The 22314-nt window shown below is 47.6% G+C and overlaps 1 protein-coding gene across 1 annotated transcript in view; it reads right to left on the reverse strand.

The window, feature by feature from the left end:
• Positions 1 to 21596, reverse strand: part of MIDEAS (mitotic deacetylase associated SANT domain protein) — a 65629-nt gene extending 44033 nt beyond the window's left edge. Inside the window, exon 1 of the mRNA XM_032482337.1 lies at positions 21188 to 21596. The gene's annotated coding sequence lies outside the window, so the exon portion shown is untranslated. The remainder of the gene's footprint in view (positions 1 to 21187) is intronic.
• Positions 21597 to 22314: the final 718 nt, after the last annotated feature.

The following is a 22314-nucleotide window of genomic DNA, read 5'->3' on the forward strand; positions in this document are numbered from 1 at the left end:
TCCATTGTCCTTTCTCTGTCAGGACTTTCCACTTTCCATCGAGGCCAGGACACATGGTGCGTTTAAGTGAATAACTAACCTTTGCAGGAATGGAGGGAACTGGGGGTACAAATACATTTGAGGAAATCACAAGTCCACAATGCTGGGTTCCTTATGTCCCTTATGTTCCTTGTGTCCCTGTTTTCATTTCCCTTTCCAGAATAAAGGTATTACCTCTAGGACCTCATTACCTACAGTTACAACAGAAGAAAGAGAAGGTTGCAGAAAGAACAGGCAACCAGGACCGACTCTAGGTCCTGCCTAACTAACCCATCACCGTGTGATCTTAGGAAAGTTGACACTTAAGACCCTAAGAGATGTACTATATTTACTACACAAAAAAATAAAAGAATGTCTACCTTCTAGGGACTTTGGGGAATCCCAAGGACAAAAAACTGCGTTATAAATGTATCATGCTATGTACCGTAAGAGGTTACAAATTTTTTTTAAACTGCTTTATCCTATAACCCTATCTCCCAAAACTAGCTTCTCCCTTTCAAGAATCTAGTCCAGGCAAGATTCTTTATCCTCTGAAAAGACCCCAGGTCCACCCCATCAGCTTCAGGGTGATCCTCTGCTGGGCTCTGCCCAGAGACTCTTTCCAACACTGGCTCAGTGCCCTACCCAGGTGTCTCTCCAAGCTTCTGTCCCAGTCCCCACTCTTTGTGTCTTTCCTACCAAGCTTGTCCACAGTGCACCCATCCAGCCTGAATAGGGACACTCCTTTGATGCCTGTGTCTTCTCTTCACCCCTTTTTGCCATGTCCTTCCCCAGCCATTAAGTTAAGCCACCATGTGCTGAGAAATCCCTTCACTGTGTTCTCTTTTACCCTTGAAAACCCAGGGGACTCTCTGCCTCAGTTCACATTTACTTCACCTGTTCCGGGGCAGGGCCATGCCTGCCACAGCAGCCCACAGCTGTCCACATCCCTTGGCCCTCCCACCTACCCCCGCCTCCACCTCCCTCTCTCGCAGGCCTGGGTCAGGTTCTGAGTGTCTTTGTCAGGCCTGAGAGGGAGCTTCTGCAGAGGTCCCCAGTTGCTGCTGTCACTCTGGGAGAGATGTCTGGCTGGGTACAGGGAGAAGGACAGAACAGGTGTGGCTGCCAGGGAGAGTGGGCCGCCAGGGCCATGGGGACAGGAACGTCCTTTCTTCACAGAGCCAGAGCTGCCAGTTTCCCAAAGGCCTCATTTCAGCACAGTTCTATGCCCCCTGCAGAACCAGTCCCAGGCAGACTCCTTCACTGGCAGTTCTCTGGAGTTCAGCTTCCCGACCCTTGTGGCTGTGGTGGCTGTGAGCCAGGAGGAATGGGACCTCCGAGACCAGTGTATGCACTGGGCATGCTTTAAAGTAGTATTTTTAAATGAAAACAAGTAAAAATGATGCATCTTGGACTATAATCCAAAATTCAGATTCATGGCAATGTACAGGTTAAGGTCACAGGCTGAGACCTGAGTCCAAATCTTGGCTCATACTAGAGCCTGATGACCTTAAGCAAGTTACTTAAACACTTGGTTTTCTCATGTGTGAAATGGGGATGATAAGTAAGCCCTTAAAACACGGTCTGGCATTCGTTAAGTCTTTCATAAGTGTTGGCTATCATTTTTTTCTCATCTCCTAACTGAACTTCTAGTCTTGCACACTTATCCCCCACACTCCCGACAGAGTGACCATGTCCCTTTTCAATAGCTGCCATCATCCACTGCAAAAAGCTGAGACTTTTGGCCAGAGTGCTAGGCACTTATGCTTCTGGAATGATCTGGCTCTGCCCCACTTCCCAGCTTCAGGCCCACACAGCCCAACAACCTGAAGTTCCCCAAGATGCCTGCTTTTCCCCACATGTTCTTCTTTCCACCTCTTTCGCCCACAAGTAAACCCATACCCTGGTCTTGACTTGAGCTTAATGGCAGCTCTTCTGGGAAAATTTCCTTGACTCCTCCAACCGGAGGATGGCCCCTGGCACCCTCCCAGATCCCCTGTGTCAGGCTTGTGCACCATCCCCCAGCTACAGTGAGTGCTGGTTGCTAAGGGCTCGCAACTGCCCCTTTCACAAAGGGAGGCTTTGCTGGGAGAGAACACTGTAGCCAATGATGGACTGCGGAAGGGCGGGGAGGTGGGTGGAGAGGGGAGGATCCAAGAGGCCCACCCCCTCTACCTCAAGGTAAGATCAGATCTGTTGTGATGCAATTTATGTTCCAGCGCTCCCTGTGGAATCTGGCTGAAGCTCGGTAGCTTCAGCTGCAACACATCCTTCCTTGCTTAGCTTTTCCCCCAGTCCAGAACTGCTTTCCTCCCTCCCCACCTCATGAGAGTACTTCCTAAATCAATCCCAGGGACCCCGAACTGTCTCAGGCTCTGCCCCTAAGGACCAGAAAAGCCATTCTCTCTCCTAATTCCCACGGCATCCTCTGTTTATCTTTACTCTATCCCCTAACATTGTTCTACCATTGCTTACTGCACCATCTCCCTACTAGGATCAGAGCTTCTGAAGGGCACAGCCTAGTCAGTCACCTTGTATCCCTTGCATAAGTGCCTGCACATGGTGGGTGCTTAGGAAATGCTTGTTGATAGATGCATGAGTAAAATATTTGTGAAACCTTGAGGTAAGCAATAAAATGTAACTATTATTGTCACAACTTTTATTACTGTTCTGTTCCTTCCATTCTAAGATGCACATTTTCTCCCATTTTAATATCTCCAAAATCAGGATGCATCTTACAATTGATAGCATATCATGGTTTAATTAGTGGCATTTTCTCCTTCATAGCTGTACATAAAATAATGGCCATTTTATAATCATTCGCTTCCTAGGTTCAATGGTGCATGGTATTATTATTATTATTATTACTACTACTACTACTACTGCTACAGAGACTCGATCTCCTGGGTTCTGAGGATTGCAGGGCAAAGTCCATGGAGCTAAGTCCCCGTTACCTGAGCTCAGTAGCTCTCAGGCAAGCTCTCATAAAGTGACCTGCAGTTCTCCAAGGATCAGAAAGACCCCTGTCTCCCGACACCTGTGGACTCCCACGAAAGCAGACCAGTGTGATGCGGTACGTACTCTGGACTGGGAGTCAGGAGAGCAAAGTTCTAAGCCTGGTTTTTCTTCTAATCTTCTGGATGACCACACACAGAACCTATCAACACACTTATTGAACACTTACTAAATGTTTGACGTGATGTGAGCCTAATGAACCCACCCAGCACCCTGAGAGGAAACCATTATCCCCATTTTATAGATAAGGAAGCTGAGGTTCAAAAAGGTTAAACAGCTCTTCCAAGGTCAGACAGATGGAATTTGACCGCTGGTTTTTTGAGTCTTTCTCTCTGATATATGAGGATACCTCTTGGCCTGGGTTTTCCCAGTAAGAAAATCAAAAAATGAGAGGTCACAGATTAGAGGCTTACAAGCCATTCTCATTCCCAGATATATTGTATTTGACCCATATAATATGTTTTACTTTAATTGAATTAAATTTATTGTCAACATTTATTTAAACCAGGAGATTTAAGCTAAAAATCAGGATTTCTGGTTTGTCATGAAAAAAACTGGAACACTGGCCCCACTGAGCCCTCCTTCTTGGAGGTGGTGCCAAGTAGCGGCGCAAGGGGAGTAGCATTATGAGAGGAACAGCACTGCAATAGGAGTAGCACGTGATTCCACCCCTTCCTAGGCCACGGGTCACTATTGTTTATCATCTCACTGGTGCTGTTTTCTTGCACCCAGCCAGTCTCTGTTAGTGATATCCCCCCAACCGCCCCAGTCCCCGACTCCTGTTCCCTATGGGCCTTTGAGTGGGTGATCCTTAGACCAGATGAACTCTAGTGCCCTCTCCAGCCCTCACAGCCTGTGGCTCCACCCAGAATCTCCCAGGTTGCCTCCCTCCAAGGAGGTCACTTTATGGACCTATTTCAGAACCACTCAGACAAGCCCCTGCCTCGCACCTACCTCCCCTTGGTCCCCATCACAGGGCCCCCATTGTCTGTCCCTCCTAATCCCTTCCATTCCCATCCCCACCCACAGCCAGTCCAGGGCTGCAGGCGGTGAGGGAGTGGCTGAGGTGGTAAACCAGCGGGGTGTGGAGGTGAGTTAGCCCAGGTCAAGGGGCGGGGCCCCACCCAAGGAGGCAGGGAGAGAGGAAGGCAGGACTTTGTATTTCTCAACAGGAAAGTGGTTCAAGGAGATAAATGTAAGTGGGAGGCTCCGCAGTCACAGAAGATGAGTATGGTTTGACACATAAGGAAACACAAACAGTAAATCATCGGGATGAAAAATGTACAGTATCAGCAGCAATTTAGGATATGCAAATTAGAACACCATTAAGGACCCATTATGGCCAGAGTCAACATGAAAATAAGTAAATAAATTAAACAAGAAAGCTGCTGTTGGCAAGGTCATCAGGAAAAAACTGCACATACATTGCTGTGCCACTATAAACTTCAAATCTTTCTAGAATGTGATTTGACATTATGTTGTAAGAGTTTAAGACCTTATGGTTAGGGAACCAGATTCCACGAAAACAATTTAAAATACCACCACAAAGGAGTTTTTATAAAAGACGCTCATAGCACCTGTATATAGACCTCCAAAATGGAACTCCATTCAAATTACAGTAGGGGATGGTAACAGAATGAAATATGAAAGGATTGACACATGGAAACGTTTGATGAAATCATGTTAGATGACAAAATCAATACAAAGAAATAGTAGAGGCAGACTTTTAAACTATGTTAAAACTTCCACAGGAACATCAGCTGCAATCAGAAGAGAATTCTGAACAATGTAAATTGCTAATGTGTAATGTTTATTCTGTTAAGTTCATCAAGATGGTTTAAATAATGATGATGATGATGGTGATGATGATGATGATGATGATGGTACTGTAAAGGTCACTGAACAGGATCTCCTCATCATAAAAATACCCCAATGTAGGTCCCAGGGTGCATTGTAGGCCCAGGCCCCTGGCTCAATGAGGAAGTTAGAAGGGATGTAAACTGGGAGAGGAGGGGTTAAGACTGTGGGCAGGGGGAGGGCCCCAGAGCTTCCCTTATCAGGAAGACTCTGAAAGACACCTCTCCCCAAAGAAACAAAGTTACACAAATAAACCCACACCACTTAAGCTCCAACATCCTGGGTGCTAACTCTGACTGCTGCATTTGCGCTCTCAATTTTACTAATACCTTATTTCAGCAACTTCGGAGGTGACACCAGAGCTCTTTGTGGGCTAGCCTAGGAACCCAGCCACCATTTATAGCATTGTTTCTATGGAAATATGTTTCAAGCTTCAAGAAATCGAGCTGCTGACAACCCGGGGGCATGCACGTGGTCTCTAAATTAGGGAACTGAGACGAGCAGTTATTGCTGGGTCTTGGGCTCAGGAAGATGGCTTGTTACTTAAATTCTGTGTCAGTTAATACACCAGCAGCAATGATCCCGTTGGAGTTGGCTCTCAGTCACTGTAGGGGGTGGGGATGGGACCAAGGCATCTAGGAATGAATACGATATTCTAGGGAAGCACAGGGATATTCTCCACCCCTGCCTCCAAACCCACACACAAGCCTGCGTGTCGTGAAAGACATGAAACGGGCCTGAAGTACCCCTCGTGAGTATCCAGGCAAGCCCAGTGCCCACGCACTCTCCAGTTTCTCTCTGACCCTGGCAAACCTCCAGCCACAAGGCCCTATTTCAGTCTAATCGTAGAACAACAAACTCCAGATCCTTGACAGTTCTGGGATTTGGCTTTAGCGGATATATGCTTGAGACAACCCATCTTTCCGCACATTCTGCTGCGGTGGCTTCTGTGTTTGCAGGCTCCAACCTGCCTGCTTGAGGTCTGCCCAGGGCTCTCCAGCTCCCACCCACCTCGGGACTCCAAACAACACAAAGAGCCTCCATTTCCTGCCCTGAACTGTGCTAATCACGGAGAAACAAGATCACGGGCCACCACACGGTCACTCCACACGACAAGAAAGTTCCCCACTAAGAAGAACAGACTACCTGTGGGGAGGTAAACCCAAGGAGGAGTGGTGGGTAAGAAGGCCGTTCACTAGGCGTCCCAAGCACGCCAGAGATTAGAAAAGGTGGTCAGAGACAGTCAGCTGTTCAGCCACCAGGCCACACCTGCAGCTACAAGTCTCAGCAGAGCTCATGGCAAGATGGGAGGGGTCAGGGGGCCCTGCGGCTAAGCCAGAGGTAGACTGGATCAATGTGGAGGGCTTTCTGAGGCTGGCAGCTCTAAGTTTCCATACTATAATAAATATATGCAATACTGCAAACAGCTGAGAAATGAAGTCACTGGGACTCCACCTGGGTCAGGCAGGGCTGCAGGAGGTCAGTTTGCAAAGCACACCCTCCCCGCTGCCTGTGTGAGCTGCAGAAGAGAATCTGCCTCCTGCTGCAACTGGGCCTGCAGGACCAGGCAGCCTGGAGGTGAGTGGGTGGCTCAGAGGCAGAGCTCATGGCCACACGTGCTCTCTGGGCTGGTTTCCTGGAAATCCAGGTGCAAACAATCATCTGGGGCCCTGGGGACACTTGGGGGTCGCCTGCACCAGGCAGAGTCCACACTGGGAGCCCTAGAGTTATACAGTTAGCCAGCCTATACAGTCAGGCCTCCAGTTGCGAAAAGACTCAGCCAATCTGAACTCTTCAGCTCCTGCAGTGCAGGTGGCTGATAAGGTTCCTTCTTTCAGGTGGTAACGGATGGGACGCTTAGAGTCTCCTCATCCAGATCCAAAGACGCTGCTACGTTAAGGTGTTTTTTAAAGAAAATTATATACACTATGTGTATATTACTAAAGCAATTTCAAATACACAAATACTCCATTCATAACCATTTCACCTAAATCCTGTATTTACCTTATGCCAACTTATACTAGAGCCAATGTAATCAGTTTTGATGCCCTCACCAAGTATATGTGCAATTTTGCCGGCTAAAACAGAAGCCACTTTTTCACCAAAATTCTTCAACATTTTCCCATGAATTAATACCATCCTCATATTAATTTAACAGTGGCACAACATTCCACTGAGTCTAGGTGTCACATACTATAAAGCCATGTGGGAAACTCAGGTTATTTACAGTGTTTTACTGCTTTAAACAACATTGCTATTAATATCTTTGTGTGTATAGCTCTTTTCCTTTCTAGAATTTTTTCCCTAGAATAAATTCTCAAGAGTAATACTAATATGTAAAAGGAAATTAACATTTTTATAGCTTCAAGTTCTACATTTTAAAAATATATTGTTCTGTGTGAGGTACCTAGACTATTTTCCAAAGTAGTTTTCCTGACAGCACTTCCCAGTCCTACCAGTCAAGGTCTACCCTTAAAATCCACTTTTCCCAACTCTCCAATGGGTCGGGCGTGTGAAGCACAAACTCTATGATTGAGTGGATGTTGGAGGTAGCTCAGTTGATTTGCTGGGGGAGGGATGAGGGAAGGAAGACAGAGATGTGGGTAGGAAGGTAGAGGACTGAGATGGACAGGAGGAGGGAGCAGGCCCCATGGAGGCAGAAAGAAAGGCAGATCCCAAAACAGATCCCTCCCAAAACAAGCCAACACCTCTCCAGGACATCAGACCCACCCCACCAACCAAGCTTCCTCTGAGCTGATCCTCCTGGGGCCAAGAACAAAGACACACTTCAATGGGTTCCTAAAGGAGATTTTAGAAATACCATGTGCTTCTAGGTTCTGAAACATATTTTGCAAACAGCAGAAGCCATGCACTCACCAATGGTCAAGTAAGCCCCTGCACGTGTGGGCTCAGCCATCAGGGTGGCTTGACTTTGAGAAAGCAAATCTCTTAAGAAAGAAAATCCACCTCATCAGCCGTGGTGGGAAAGATGCTTCTGCATGGCGCTCTCTCTCTAAATGGCATGCAGACCCTGGATAACTGACTATTTCACACCAGAAGCATCCTTGAGAGGTAACCCAGGTCCCACTGTGAGGCACCATAAAGACACAGCCTGCTAGGCTCTGTTCACAGGCTCAGGGAATTTCTGAGTAAGAAAGAACCACATGGAGTCCAAGTCTTTCACTTTATGGACAAACCGAGACCCCGAGTGCCTGCTCTGGGGCTCCCGAGGCACCCTGCAGTCATTGTCAGGGGGGTGCTCCTCGTCCTCCTCCAACAGAGAGAGCCATGGCCTGTCCTGACCGTCACTCAGCTGAACAGGGCTTTCATTTTACAGAGCCTCAGTGTCTCCTCTCATGGTCTGCCAACTCGTTCTTCCTAGTTCTTTCTCTGGGCAAAGCCATCAGACAGCGCCAGGCATGGACACTCAGGGGTCCTCCAAGGGCAGCTGGTGTTTATCCTTCTGTGAGGGTTGGGGCTGGAGGGGAAGGAAGTCTCTGCCACCTTTAAACCAGTTCCTCACCACAGACATCTCCTCAGAGTCCTCCTCAGGGTGAGGGGGATGCAGGCGCTGGGCTTTGTGGCCTGAAATCCCCTTCTCACCCTCACCGGGGTCTCCCTCAGGCTCAGAGAAACAGCAAAGCCACCGAGGCAGCGGCTCCACCAGCAGGTGCAAAAGAGAGGCCGTCAACACCAACCACACACACCCCCTGACCTAGGCCAGGTCCTGGGCCTGCCCACAGCTCCCTCACATCCCCTCAGGCTGCGCTTCCTGCCCCATCACGGGACACCTACTATGTGCCAGGCACAGTGCTAGGCCAGGGGGAAACGAGGCACACCTGCAGCTGATGCCAGCGTCCTCATGGGGGGAGCCTGAGTGCAGAAAGACTAAGGTGGCGGTAAGGATGCAGCCGACTCCTGGCTGGTCCTGTGGGCGTCCACCAAGAAGAAAGGGGCAGGGAGGATGTTTGGGGCAGGAGGACAACAATACACAAGGCACAGAGGCGTGGAAGTGCATTGAGGAGCAGAGAGAACACACAGGGCCGTGCTAGGGAAGGGGGTAGGGCAGGAGAAGAGGTGGCGAGGTGGGCTGGGGCTGCAACAAGGGCCTGGGGTGCCTTTCTGAGGAATGTGAGGTTTCTCCTGTAGGACTTGGGCAGCTCTCAGAGGTTTTTAAGGGGCGGGGGTGGGGGGGGCACATGATCAAAGCTGTGCTTCAGTAAGAGAACTCAGGTCCTTCAAGACCTCTTTTGTGCTTCAGTGTTGTTTTTAACATGATTCCATTTCATCTGGACACAAATGGGCAAGTCAGTGTAAACTGTGCTGGAGCCAACGCTGGCTGGGAACACTCCTGCTCCATCCCTCCCGGGGGCCACTGTGAGCCCACACTGGTGAGCAAGCCTCAGCCTCAGGAATCACCTCAGTCCAGCTGCCAAGAACTCAGCCCTTGACACACCAGCTTCATGGAGGCAGCAGTTCCCCAGTTCCAGGCACCAGGGGAACAGACCCTTAAAATGCTGGCAGCCACCACAGCCATGAGCCCAGTAAGTTCAAAACTGCATTTTCTTTTTAAAGCAAAGAATTTCTTTATCTAAGGTTTTTGGAACTGAATGACCAAAATTTCAGTTGAGGTGCCCTTACTTCAAAAAGCTATAGTCAGAGGATCTGAGGTAAGAAGGGAGCCAGTGCTCACTTAACCAACACCCTCTAGTTCTATGGGTGAGGAAACTGGGTAGGGATGTGACTGGAGGTGCTGACAGCCCCAGGCAGACGAAGCCCTAGCTCCTTTAGCTCTCTCTCAGGCATGATATTGGATAGAACATCTCCACTAGGCTGACATCTTCAAGATGCGAAAAGGGCCCAGTCCTGTCACTCTGCACCAGGGACCTCAATCATTCCATAAACCAAGCCTGAAGCCAAAACTCCAACCTTCAGTCAAATGCAAGGTAGCACCTCCTAAATCCTTCATGGCCCTGTGAGTCTTGCCCAGCCCCAGAGGAGAAACAGAATTCAAGTTGTAGCTGCCTGTTAGCTAGAGACAGCCAAGCCTTGGCCTCTGTCCTTACAAGGCAGCGCTGAAGTTTTCCAAGTGGAATCAAATGTGCAGGGAGGATCCAGATGCTGGGATGAGCTCTCTTTTCCACTGGAATCAGAGTCCAGAGGACAAATCCAATTGCTAATGAAACACTCAGATCTCTAGAGCACATAAAAATCCCAAAGTTTAGCTGGAGGCTAGAGGATGCAGAAAGGTGTCCAAAAGGCTTAAAATCAAGATGTGGATATTTTCAATGGAATAAGGGGGATGCCCCGTCTCCTCCACCATGTCCAGCGCTGAGGGCTAGAATGGGCTCTGGCTTCCATAGTGGACACGTTCACCTGGCATGTGCACCTGTCCCCAGGTTTCAAGCACCTAACACTGTGAGTCCTTGTGGGAGGGAGAGTTCCACCTGCCACTGGGGAAGTGATAACCTCCAGAGCCTTGCTCTTCAGGACCCCAACAGTGAGAACATGGGCATGTGATCTAAGCTGGCCAATCAGATGCTCATCTTGGCCTCTGCCTCTGGATTGAGTGACACAAACAATTAGGGGAGAGTTCAGAACTCATTCTGGAGGTGGTAGAGCATTCAGGTTAGCTGGTAGCAGTGATGCCAGGCCGGTGGCATCAAAACTTTGTCTTTGGTTCCAGCTACCCAACTTCCAACAGGTCCTGATTGATTTCTGAGCATCATTCTCCAGATTTCCAGGACATTCCATGAGTCACCAGATATCCTTCCAATACATTCCTTTTCTCATTAATTTAGCCAGGATCAACTTCTGCTGTTTGCAGACCAAAGATCTGGACTACACCAGCATGTCCTTCTACCTAGACCTATGACCCCCCTGAGATAACACCTGCTCAAGCTTCTATCTTTTCCCTCTGTGAAAAGAGTCTAGTTTAAATACTCACACATCTGAGAGGATCACAGGCACCTAATAATCACAAATATGAACAAATGTCATAAATGCTGAATATAACAACCTACCCTTCCCCTCGATCTGACCAGGTGCCTGATTTGGGGCATTAATATCAGAAATTAAAGGCATTACCAATCCCTTGGACTCTTCCCTATTTCTCCAACAGCTCAGGGATAGGTGGACTTGGAGTCTAGAAACCTGGATTCTAGAAATTGCACATGTCACACCAACCCTGGGACAGGTGATACCTGCACCACCTATTTCTCAGGGAGGTTGAATGAGAAACAGAGAAGCCCGCATGGCAAAGCCCCACTAACCTTCTAATTTCTAAGTCAGTCATTCTTTTCAGTCCTCTCTCTTGACATCCCCAGTGATCAACAGTTGATCGATTTCAACTCAATTTAATAAAGACTAATGTGGGAGGAGGGTATAGTTCAAATGGTAGAGTGCATGTTTAGCAAGCACGAGGTCCTGGGTTCAATCCTCAGTACCTCCTAAAAAATAAATAAATAACCAAATTACCTTCCCCCCAAAAAAATTAAAAAAAAAAAAGACTGATGGAGAAATTTCCACGTGCCATGTGCTGTACTAGGTGCACAAAATTGTGGTCCCTTTTATCATAAAATGCAAAGCTCCCTCCTCCTTTGGCTTCAATAACACCACACTCTCCAGGTTTTCTTCCTTCCTCACCATTGGTTCCTTCCTGGTCTCCACTGCTGATTCCCCTTATACAGCATCCCTTAAACGGTCATCCCTTCACCTCCTACTGCACACTTTCCATGGGTGATGCCATCAGCTCCCCTAGCTCCAACTGCCTTCTGTGTTCTGGTGATTCCCAAGGGTCTGTTCCAGAATCTGATAGACAGAAGGGGCTCAAGGGAAGTAATCAGGTTTGTCTGGAACTTGTCTTGAAGCTGTAGCTACACAGTAAATAATCATTTTTACTGAAATGATATGTTTATTTGGGGCAGCTTGGTTAGAGTTCGTGGAGGGGGCAACACTCTCCTTTACCATCCCTTGGACGATCTCCTGCCCCAGACCCATGCATCCACCTGCCCACTAGACAGCTATCTTGGATGTCTCACAGGCACCTCCAACTAAACCTGTCCTAAATTGGACTCATTGTCTCTCCCCTAAAATCTGCTCCTCCTCCAATGTTTCAAGCAGAAACGTAAGCAACACTTTGACTTCTCCCTTGCTCTATACCTTTGGTTGGTCCTCAAGGCCTTTCAACCCAACTCCCTTGGCATCTTCCTCCCCCACTGCTCTGACTCCCACTTCTCCATCTTGTCCCAGTGACCGAAAGGACCTCCTCATGGTCTCTTTGCTGCCTGTCTTCCCCCATTTTCAGTCAATCTCCACATCACAGTGAGTGGCTTTTTAAAAAGGAAATCTGATCCTCTCTCTCTCTCCCTCATATGCACACATACAAACACATATACACCATCGATCCTCAGCGGCTCCCCACTGCCATCAGGGTAAAGTCCAAACCTCTTAGCTGACACAAATGGCTGGCCCATGACCTGACCTCTGGCAGTCCCCTGCTGCACCCCCTCCACCAATGCTCCATCACACCCTGCTGCTTGCAGCTCCCAAAGCAGACCATGTTGTGTCATGCATCCACTCCAGGCCTCACCTGAGCAGCTCCCTGTGTCTACAATGAATTGACTCCCGTTGCCAGCTGGTGGATGCCTGCTTGTTTCTTGGGACACTGCTCGAACACCAGCTCCTCCAAAAAGCCTCTCATTCATTAATTCCACAGATTTCACTGAGCACAAGTACCCTGTAAGGCACAGGGGCCATCCTAGACCTTTCCTAACGGTCCTCTCTCCTCTGGCCTGGCAGAAGTGACCTGTCCCTCCTCCAAGCCCTGCAGACCCTTGAACGCTTTTACACTATCATCTGTGGAACTAATTGCTCTTGGCTTTTGTGCATAGACTTTTTGTGTCTCCCTCAGACTGTGAACACCTTGAAAGGGGAGGCTGGATCTTCTTTACCTCTAGGTACTTTACCAGTACATAGCACACAGTAGGGACTCAATAAATGCAAATGACATGAATGAGTGAAAGAACAAGGAACGTGAGGGAAAGCACTCTGTAAACCATGATGGGCAGGGTTCCACTGTCAACTGCTGTTGCCAGTTTTCTTTTTCTCCATAACTGGGGAATTCAGATCCTAAATGCCAGCCAGGTAGGTCAGCACAGCTTCCTAGGGGGAATTCCTGAACCTTTCCCCACCTCTGTGCAAGTGGAAGTGAGGATCAGGGAGCGGCTTTGGTCCCTAAGTTGTTCCAAAGCATACGCTATTGGGAGACCACAGAGGAGGGGGACACAGATTCGTGCGGTAGATTCCTTGCAGGCCTCTTACAATGACCTGCAATCAGGAGGCTAGGGAGGGGGAAAGGGGGAGGAAGGAAAGCAGACATGGAGGGCTAGGGCCTTAGAGCAAAGTGTCTGCTACACATGGCACTGCCCCCTCCCAGCCCCACACCAATAACAGGTCACCCCAAGCATAAGTCTTTCATCTGCAGTCCTGCAGTTTAAAACCCAATCCACGGGGCAAGGGGTTGGGGGCAGAGTATAGCTCAGTAGTAGAGCGCAGCTTAGCATGTATGAGGTCCTGGGTTCAATCCCCAGTACCTCCATCTAAATAAATAAATAAATAAATAAATAAATAAATAAATAAATAAATAAATAAATAAATAAATAAATAAAATCTACTCCACGAATCTCTCCATTACACCCCGCTCACCTGATCTAAGAGCATTTCTTGCTTAACCTCTTATGGTTAAGTCCTAATTTATAAACCCGCCATCTATTCAGGGATGAGCATGGGCTAAGAGCCCTGAGCCTGGTGCCTGCCCTGCAGGATATCCTAGTATAAGCATCTTAGCATGCTAAGTGAGACTATAGTATCTGAACACATACATATTTTCATACTACAAAGTCCCCAAACTAAAACCAACCACTTCATCTGGTGTTCAACCTTAGAAACTGCAGCTTCTTCCAGAACTAGAGGAACAGCCTAAGACGAATTTAAGTGTTAAGAGCCAGTATGTCTGCCGCCCACCCAGTGCCCTCCTAAGGGACTTTCAAGGTTAATCTTGACTATATTCTTATTTTTCACTTGACACACTGACTTTAGAACCTGACCCCCAGAAAATGCAACTCCACCAAATTCCATTCTCCTGGGTGACAGATCTACCCTGAGTCTATTTTTCCCTCTGAGTACAACCCATCTCAGAGGCTGATTGCCAGCCTCCTGAAGGGAAGGGGTTGGTGGGACCCCACTTTGCACCCCTTGTTGTGGGACAGTGTTGAGAGCACTGCAGCTGTTCTGTAAATGCCCAGTGAGGACAGTCAGCCTTGGGTTGACTGGCTGTTCAAGGGTGCTGAGTCTGTGTTCCTGGGCCCTCTAGCATCCCACCCTCTTCTTAAAGAGATGAACGGATACACACTAATATACATAAAATAGATAAACAACAAGGACCTATTGTATAGCACAGGGAACTATATTCAATGTCTTGTAATAATCTATAACGGGAAAGATTCTGAAAAAGAATATATATATATATATATATATATATATATATATATATATATATATATATATATATACACACATACACACACAACTGAATCACTCTTCTATACATCTGAAACATTGTAAATCAACTATACTTCAATTTTAAAATAAAAATTTTTTAATTAAAATTTTAAAAAAAGACCTCACCTCCACCCTGGTTTGTTTGTTTTTTTCCCTCAAGTTTCTTCTTTTTAAATCTTTGTGTACTGCCTTAAGGAAACTAAAGAGGTAGAATTGTAAACAAAATCCTTGGTTTACAAATACACAGGCTGGAACTGACGATTATGATGATTAAGATGATCGATGTAGGATAGTGAAAGGAAATGGAATGTGGAGTTTGTGCCCTGATTCTTCCATTTAACAGCTATGCGACCTTCGAGAAGTCACATCCTCTCTGAATCTTAGTTAAAAATGAGTTACCACAGGTGCCCTTCCCAGCTTTAAATTCTCTGAAATGTTGTTACTGCAGTTACTACAAAACAGGAGCTGGATGATAACAGTCCCTGAGGTCCCAAAAGTTGGCCTCAAAGTTGTAAAAGTCCTACAGTTCTAAAAGTTTATTATTTTTGTGAAACAGTAGATTATAGAAAATATTGATTTTTAAATGCAGTTTATGCCTAATTTTTCAGGAATAGTTCTCTGTGTATATCCAAATTTCACCCATATATGGGTGTTCATCAAGAATTTTCACTTAAAAAAAAAACGAATTTTCACTTAAAAGTGAATTCAACATATTGACTGCAATATTGTATGTAATAGCAAAATGACTGGAAACAACCCAAATTCTCTGCAACAGTAACTAGTTAAATAAATGATGGTATTTGCATACAGTGGAGTACAATTTAACCATTGGAAAAAATGAGGCAGCTCTATAAGCACTGATATAGAATAATCTCCAAGATACATTAAAAGTGAAAAACACAGAATGCAGAAGCCTGTGTATAGTATGCTGGCATTTGTTTGTATATTCATATTTTCTTCTATTTGCAGAGGCTACATCTGGAAGCATAGCTGAAAAATGACAAACTGTAGTTGCCTAAGAACACTAAAGGATTGAATAAAAGAGGAACATTAGAGGATGGGAAATTTACTTATTCAAAGTTATTATGTTATCTAATTTATCAACATTTTCTTACGGGTTCTGCTTTGTTTCTTTCTTTAGAAGGTCTTCCATTCCTCAAAGTTAAAATAGATGTTTATTTTTCTAATTCAGTTGCATTTGTATATGTATATATATGTCTGCATCTCTTCTCTGTTGAAATTATTTTTGAGACTTACTTTACAAAATATAACATCTCTTTTGATGTTAAACGATATGTACGTATTACCTTTTTTATTGAAGTATAGTTGATTTATAATATGTTAATGTCAGTTGCACAGCATAGTGATTCAGTATTTTTACAGATTATATACTCCATTAAAAGTTATTACAAGATAATGGCTATAATTTCCTGTGCTATGCAACATAATCTTGTTGCTTATCTATTTTATACAAAGTAGCTTGTATCTCTTAATCCTACACCCCTAATTTGCCCCTCCCCCTTCCCACTCCCTTTTGGTAATCAATAGTTTGTTTTCTATATTTGTGAGTCTGTTTCTGTTTTAATATACATTCATTGTATTATTTTTTAGATTCCACATATAAGTATTTGTCTTTGTCTGACTTATTTCACTAAGCATAGTATTTTCTAGGTCCATCCACATTCCTGCAAATTGCAGAATTAAATTATTTTTCATGGCTGAGTAATATTCCATCGTGTGTGTGCATACGTGCCTATACCACATCTTTATCCATTCATTTGTTAATGAGCACTTGGGTTGTACATTATGTTTTTGAATAGAAAGATGGGGGGAAAGAATCTACTAGATCTTATTTTTAAATAAAACAAAAAAACTTAAAGAATCTAGCTTATAGGGTACATTTTATGGTATGTGAATTACATCTTAATTTAAAAAGAAAGAATCTAGCTTATATGGCAAGGTTGAAATTAATAGCATGAGAACTGGGTGAAGACAACAGAATCCTCCTAGGTAAGCCTGATGTTAGGGTTTAGCCAGGATCTCCCCAACACTCAGTTTTATAGTTTAGCCTAATTTTATAGGTTCAATACCTGTTTGAGCAAATCAAAGCTGCAGACAAACAGGAAGCATCTCTTTGCCTTCCTCACAAGTCTTGCTTGAGAGTTGGCCCTACCTCTTTCTACCAGTCTGGTTCCCTTGGAAGACCAGACCAACCCAAGTAAACAAACGGTTTCCCCTAAGAGCCAGTGCTCAGGCACAGGACATCATGAGGCAGGTCAACTGGACTCAAGTCAGGACAAGGAGGAGCCAGTCCTGAAGCTGGACAGACACTATCTGGTACCCAGGGGGAAGAGGTGCTGCAAATGAAGCAGAACAATGAGGTGCCAAACCAGGAGGTGTCAGGGAGAGGCTAACAGGCAGAAGGAGAAAGGGTGGGTAAATGTTCAGAAAGACTGGGAACATGGTGCTTGGTGCTTGGGTTGGGGGTACATGTCTGTGCACAAGCAGACAATGTCTGCAAGCCACTGCATTTGCTGTGTCTCCAACATCATCATCAAACATTCCCTGGGATTTGCTATAAGTGGACACCAGGGCTGGGAATACAAAGCTATATAAAACAGGGGCTTCCAGTTTAGTTGAAAAGTGATAATATTGATCCACCCAAAAGCACATTTGAGGAGCCAAATGAAGGGTATGATCAGAGCTATGTTCCAAAGGAGAAGTTGAAAATCATTTAGACCAGGTTTCAAGCCTTTCTTCATCAGGGGACCCCAGTGGATGTTACCAGGGAGAGGCCCACAGGGTGGGTCAGGGGAAATTCTTAAGGAGGGGAACATGAATAGGGCTAAAAGGAGAGCAAGACTGAGCCAAGCAGGAGAGAGGAAAGAGGAGGCATTCCAGACTTCTGGGGAAGCAGGAGAGGTACAAATGTTCTCCACCAGCAGTTTGGACAAGCACACGGAGCAGGTCACTGGGTCAGAGCAGAGGGTTAAGAGCAGAAGACCAGTGGCGGTCAGATCCCTGTGGGGAAGGCCCTGACTGCCAGCCTAGAGGTTTGATCCTTACTGTGCAGACAGTGGGAAACCACTGAAGGTTGCTGAGCAGGAGGGTCACACTGGCAAACAGGCATTTTAAGCAAGATTACAGAGGAGCCCTTTATTCCAGGCTTATTCAAAGACCTGTGTGTATTTCAAGTGGCACTCGAGACAGAAAGTCGTAAAGCATTGCCCTGTGTCATGTAGACGAAGGAAAAAAACAGGTTTAAGGATCTCACAAAGAGATGCTTCAGAGAGAAGGAGAAATGAGGTGGGGGCACATCTTAAGGAAGGAAACAGATTTGCAGGACAGAACTGCCAGGCATCTGGAAAACTACAAAACTTTCTTCGGAGTCTGGAATGCCCTCTTATGGCTGGAGGGGTTCTGCCTCCTTTTTTGGAGGTTGGTTGTGATGTCAGAACATGGGATTGTGGTGTAGGGAGGCAGCTGGGAGGAGGCAGATGAACAGAAATATAAATATTGGGGCTGGAGAGCGTAAAAGGCCTCCCATATCATGACCACCCTCTGGCAGGGGCCTTCATCTGCCTCTCAGTGGAATCTAGGGGTTTTTGCCAAAGTTGCTGGGAGCTTCCTAATTTCCCAAACAGCTTCTCCTCTTAAAACAATAAAATGATTTTTCAAGTCTGTCAAGTTTTGATTCAGAGCTTTTTCAATATTGTTCTTAGTTGTTCATAGCGAGGCAGTAGGCAGGGCTGTTCTGGGGCCGTGAACTGGGCAGCAACTTTAGGCCGTAAATCAGCATTTACGTAAGGTGGGAGAGGAAGTCAGGATTAAGTTTCCGGTCTTAAACTGGGCTGTGTACAACTGCAGGGCAAGCTCTGTGAATGCAGAGGCAAAGCTGAGTAAGCCAGGGGAAGGGCCTGAGTTATGCACAAAAATCAGTCAGGCTGAACTGAAGAAAGGGGTGGAAAAAAAAAAAAAAGGAAATGGGCGGGCAACTGTTCCAGGTGGCTCCACAACTCTGGGTGTCTCTGGCCTTTGCAAGGGGTCCCTCCCCTCCACTCTCCAGCTACATTCTCTGAAGGCCTTTGGGTACTTTTAATCTCATGAACACAAAGGATTGCAAACTCAAGGCTGTCTTTCCTTTGGAGTCAGAAGGGACTGCTCCCCTCCCCTGACTCTCCAGACTAGTATGGTGGCGGTGGCATACGTTAATAAAGCAGCCCTGGTCAGGTGATACAGATAACCAGGACCTTGACAGTCAAGTTCAGTAAAAAGCTAAACGTACCCAAAACAAGAGGTTGTGCAACTCATGGGAACTCCTGCCTTAGTGGTGTTTTGCTCTAACCCTCATTCCCCTCTGGCAACTGTGTCCATGTGTCCCAGACTTTCCAGAAATGTCTTGATTTCACATGTTTTTCCTTGAGTCTCTGGAAGCACATAGGTGTCTGCCAGGGACCGTGCCCTAATGTTTTGGTTTGACAAATGGTCACTTTGCCCGTGACACACAGCTGGCATGAGGTTGCAAAACAGTATTTTTCCCTCCAGGTGAAACTCAATTACTTGGTTGGGGAGAAGGCCAGGCGTGGGGAAGCTCCTCTGTGCCAGGGCCATTGGTACCTGCCACTCTGAGCAGAGAGGCTACCGGAGCCCAGCAGTGAGGCGGTGCCACTGAGTCACAGTACCCTCAGCAGGGCTGAGTGCTGCCCTGGCAGCGTTTTCTACCTCGGGCAGGGAGCGAGTGGGCTGAGACTTGGCATGCGAGAAGAATGGGCCAGCATGCATCCTGTGCATGTTTGTGACTGTGTTTTTAATCCCTGTACCACAGTTAGCCACCTCTGAGGCCCTCAAGGAGAACCTATCTGCCTTCTTTCCATGCTTGCAGGCTTGGCTCCCTTCCTGCAGCACAGCAGCTCTGAGATGTGAGGACCCCCACCTTGTGCAGCAAGCCTTGCTCAGAAAGGGGGCTTGGGGGGGGCGTCCTCTGGAGAAAATTAACAGGAATCACTCTTCTGCCTCCCCCACCCCCACCCCAGACACTGTCACAGACACACAGTGTCAAAGACTCAGCCCTTTTCCCTTTGACCAGAACACAATAAAGGAACTAGGACCCACCTACTAAATTTCTGCAGCTGACATTTCAAGGCTCAAAGTCTAGCTCACCAGCGCAGTCACACATGTCTGACGTGGCCTCTTTGCAACCAGTCCCAATCCAGCCACCATGCAATTTTGCTAATTCAAACTGCTTTCCCGTTTAGGGAGGTTGATAGCCATCTCCCATCTCCTTTTCCTGCTGACGTCATCCCACATTTTCTACAGGCACAAATAAGGGTACAATTCCTGGGATAGTTTTCAGGCCGCAGAAGGTGGGAGTGGAGGGATCTTGCGCTCTTGGGTCCACTTCACTTCTCTGGCGTTTGGCAAACTGTTCGAGGTTAGGGGAGAGGCAAGGAAATAAATCACCTAGCTAGGGTGAAAGGCCCAAAAGAACTTGGCGATTGCAGCTCAGGCCCAGATCTGTCCTGGGTATTTGCAATGCAAATCTGCCTTTCGTTCGCTGCCACCGAGGTCTTGCACAATAGCCTGTGTATAAACATCCACGCCAACAATGCCTGACTGTGCAATCACGCTGTAATTACAGGCTGGCAGGAAGCTGCTGCTAGGAACTGCACCATTCAACCTCCAGACATCCCATGTCCGAGTCTCCATGGCACGGAGGTGCATTCCTGCACACACCACGCGTCCCTGCCGCGGCCGCGGCTGCTACACTTGCAGACTCCAAGCCAAGGAGCCCAGGCGCCACCCGCCCCGGCCTGCCAGCCCCGAGTTACTTTGCAGGGATGTCATAAACTTCTCAGCTGTTCTTTAAACAAAACAAAACGAAACAACCTTTCGCCACGAGGCTACCAAGGGCGGCGGGAACCACCATCAAAGTTCCCAAGCACATTCCTGCAAGCCTGAGCAGTTTTAGAAAACAGAAAAGCGCGAGATGCCGCAGAGTCCACTGGAAGCGAGTTTCAGAGTTTTATATAGAAAACACTCACATATGTATGTGGGTGTGCTGACAGTTTTTATGGCTAAATTGCAAAGTGTTAGGCCTTAGTGATTATTGTCAAGTTCAGGACGTGGTGAGGGAAGAGTAAGAGCGGGGGAGTCAGATTTGATCAAGGAGGGCTTAGGGGCAATTCTGGTTTTGCTTTTCGGACATGCGTAGGGTTGTTTTCCCAAACTCCCCAATTGCTCTGCTCTTTGTCACTGGAGGGCCAAGCAAAGAAAAGTGGGAGGAAAGTTCCTTTAACTTCCTTCCTGCGGCCTCAGCGAGGGCTGCTAAGAGGAAGAGAACGCTTCCCTGGGAAGCACGGGGCGGGGTCCAGGGGGCGACCACTCCCAGCCTGTCGGAATGGCGGGGTGCCGAGCGGAGGACTAGCTCCAGACGCAGGCCACGCGAAGCCCCTTTCCTGCACCATTCCGATCGCAACGGCGCCTGGAGCTGCTTGGCTGCAGCCTTGACTGGTTTAAGTCCCGCGACAAAACAGCGACCACAGAGGCGCAGCCCCGGGCCCGGCGGATCCCGGCCACCGAGCTCCCTCCCTGCAGAGCCCTCCGCACGCAAGCCCAGCGCAGCCGGCCCTACCGGCCCGCCACATCCCCGCCCGCTCGGCCGAGCCCTGGCCCGGAACGCTTCCGGGCCCCACGTCGGCGCCCCGGCGGCGGAGGGGGCACTGAGCACGCGGCTCACCTGCGCGCTGGATCCCGGGGCTGCTCCGAGGGGCGCGGGGCGCAAGCGAGCGCGACCCGCAGACTCAAACTTTGTTGCTCTTGGGACGGCGCAGTCGTCACTTCCTCGCAGAGCGGGTGGCGCGGCCAGGGCTGTGACCCAGCAGCTCGCGCGGTGGCGCGCCGGGCCCGGCAGCCGCCCGCGCCCCCAGCTCTGCGCGCCCTCGGCTGCTGGGGAAGCGGGCAGCGGTCCGCCGAGTCTGCACCCCTCCGGGGAAGGCTCACTCCAGCCCGGTTATTTCCACGCGGAAGTGCGGTCGAGCCTACTCTTAGGCTGGATCTGGAAGGTGGTGTTGGGGTTCAGGGACCCAGAGCTGGGGTTCCCGGAGAAACAAAGGGTGGGGAAGGAGGAAGAGAAAGTTTCTCAGTTTGGTGTTGAAGCTAGAAGCTCATGTTAGAAAGCACCGTGCAGTGTGTGTGTGTGTGTGCGCGCGCGCGTGTGTGCGCGCGTGCGTGTGTGTCTGTGTGTGTGTGAACCAAATAATGCCTAAGCTAGGCCTTAAAACATGGATCTCCTCTCCCCACATCCCCCCAAAAGATCTGCACGCTTATTCATCATTTCCACTGATTATAAGGGCGCAAGACGTTCAGCATTCTTCAGACTTCAAGAAGCTATTTCAGCGCCCAAGTTGGGGCTGCAAAATAGTTTCTGTTCTAATCCTCCCCCGCGATTTCCACCTCTTTCTTTATACTCAACTCACAGAATCTCTTTGGGGCCTGTTGCATTCCGAGTTTCGTCAGGGACCAAAAGTGACTCGGAGGGTAGGGCTGGAGTCCTGACAAGAGGAGCTTCACGCACTAGTAATTCTGAAATTGATCATTGCCCAAAATAAATTTACTCACTGTATTAAAAACTACAACAACAAAAAGCCGTCGTTTTGGTTTCTGATAAATAGCAACAAAGTAGTTAAACAGCAGTCTTTCGGGAAGAATTCCTGATCCTGTAAAGTTGGAGAGAAAACGGGTTAGCTTTTACTGTGGTTAAAAAAAAAAAAGAGCAGACATTTGAAACTGCAGTGGAGAGCTTTCATAACAGAAACATTAGCTTCATTGTAGCTTGTTGTGAAAACAGGGACCTTTTCAAAGGTG

This window comes from Camelus ferus, chromosome 6, assembly GCF_009834535.1.
Source record: "Camelus ferus isolate YT-003-E chromosome 6, BCGSAC_Cfer_1.0, whole genome shotgun sequence".
In the NCBI taxonomy this organism is placed as follows: domain Eukaryota; kingdom Metazoa; phylum Chordata; class Mammalia; order Artiodactyla; family Camelidae; genus Camelus; species Camelus ferus.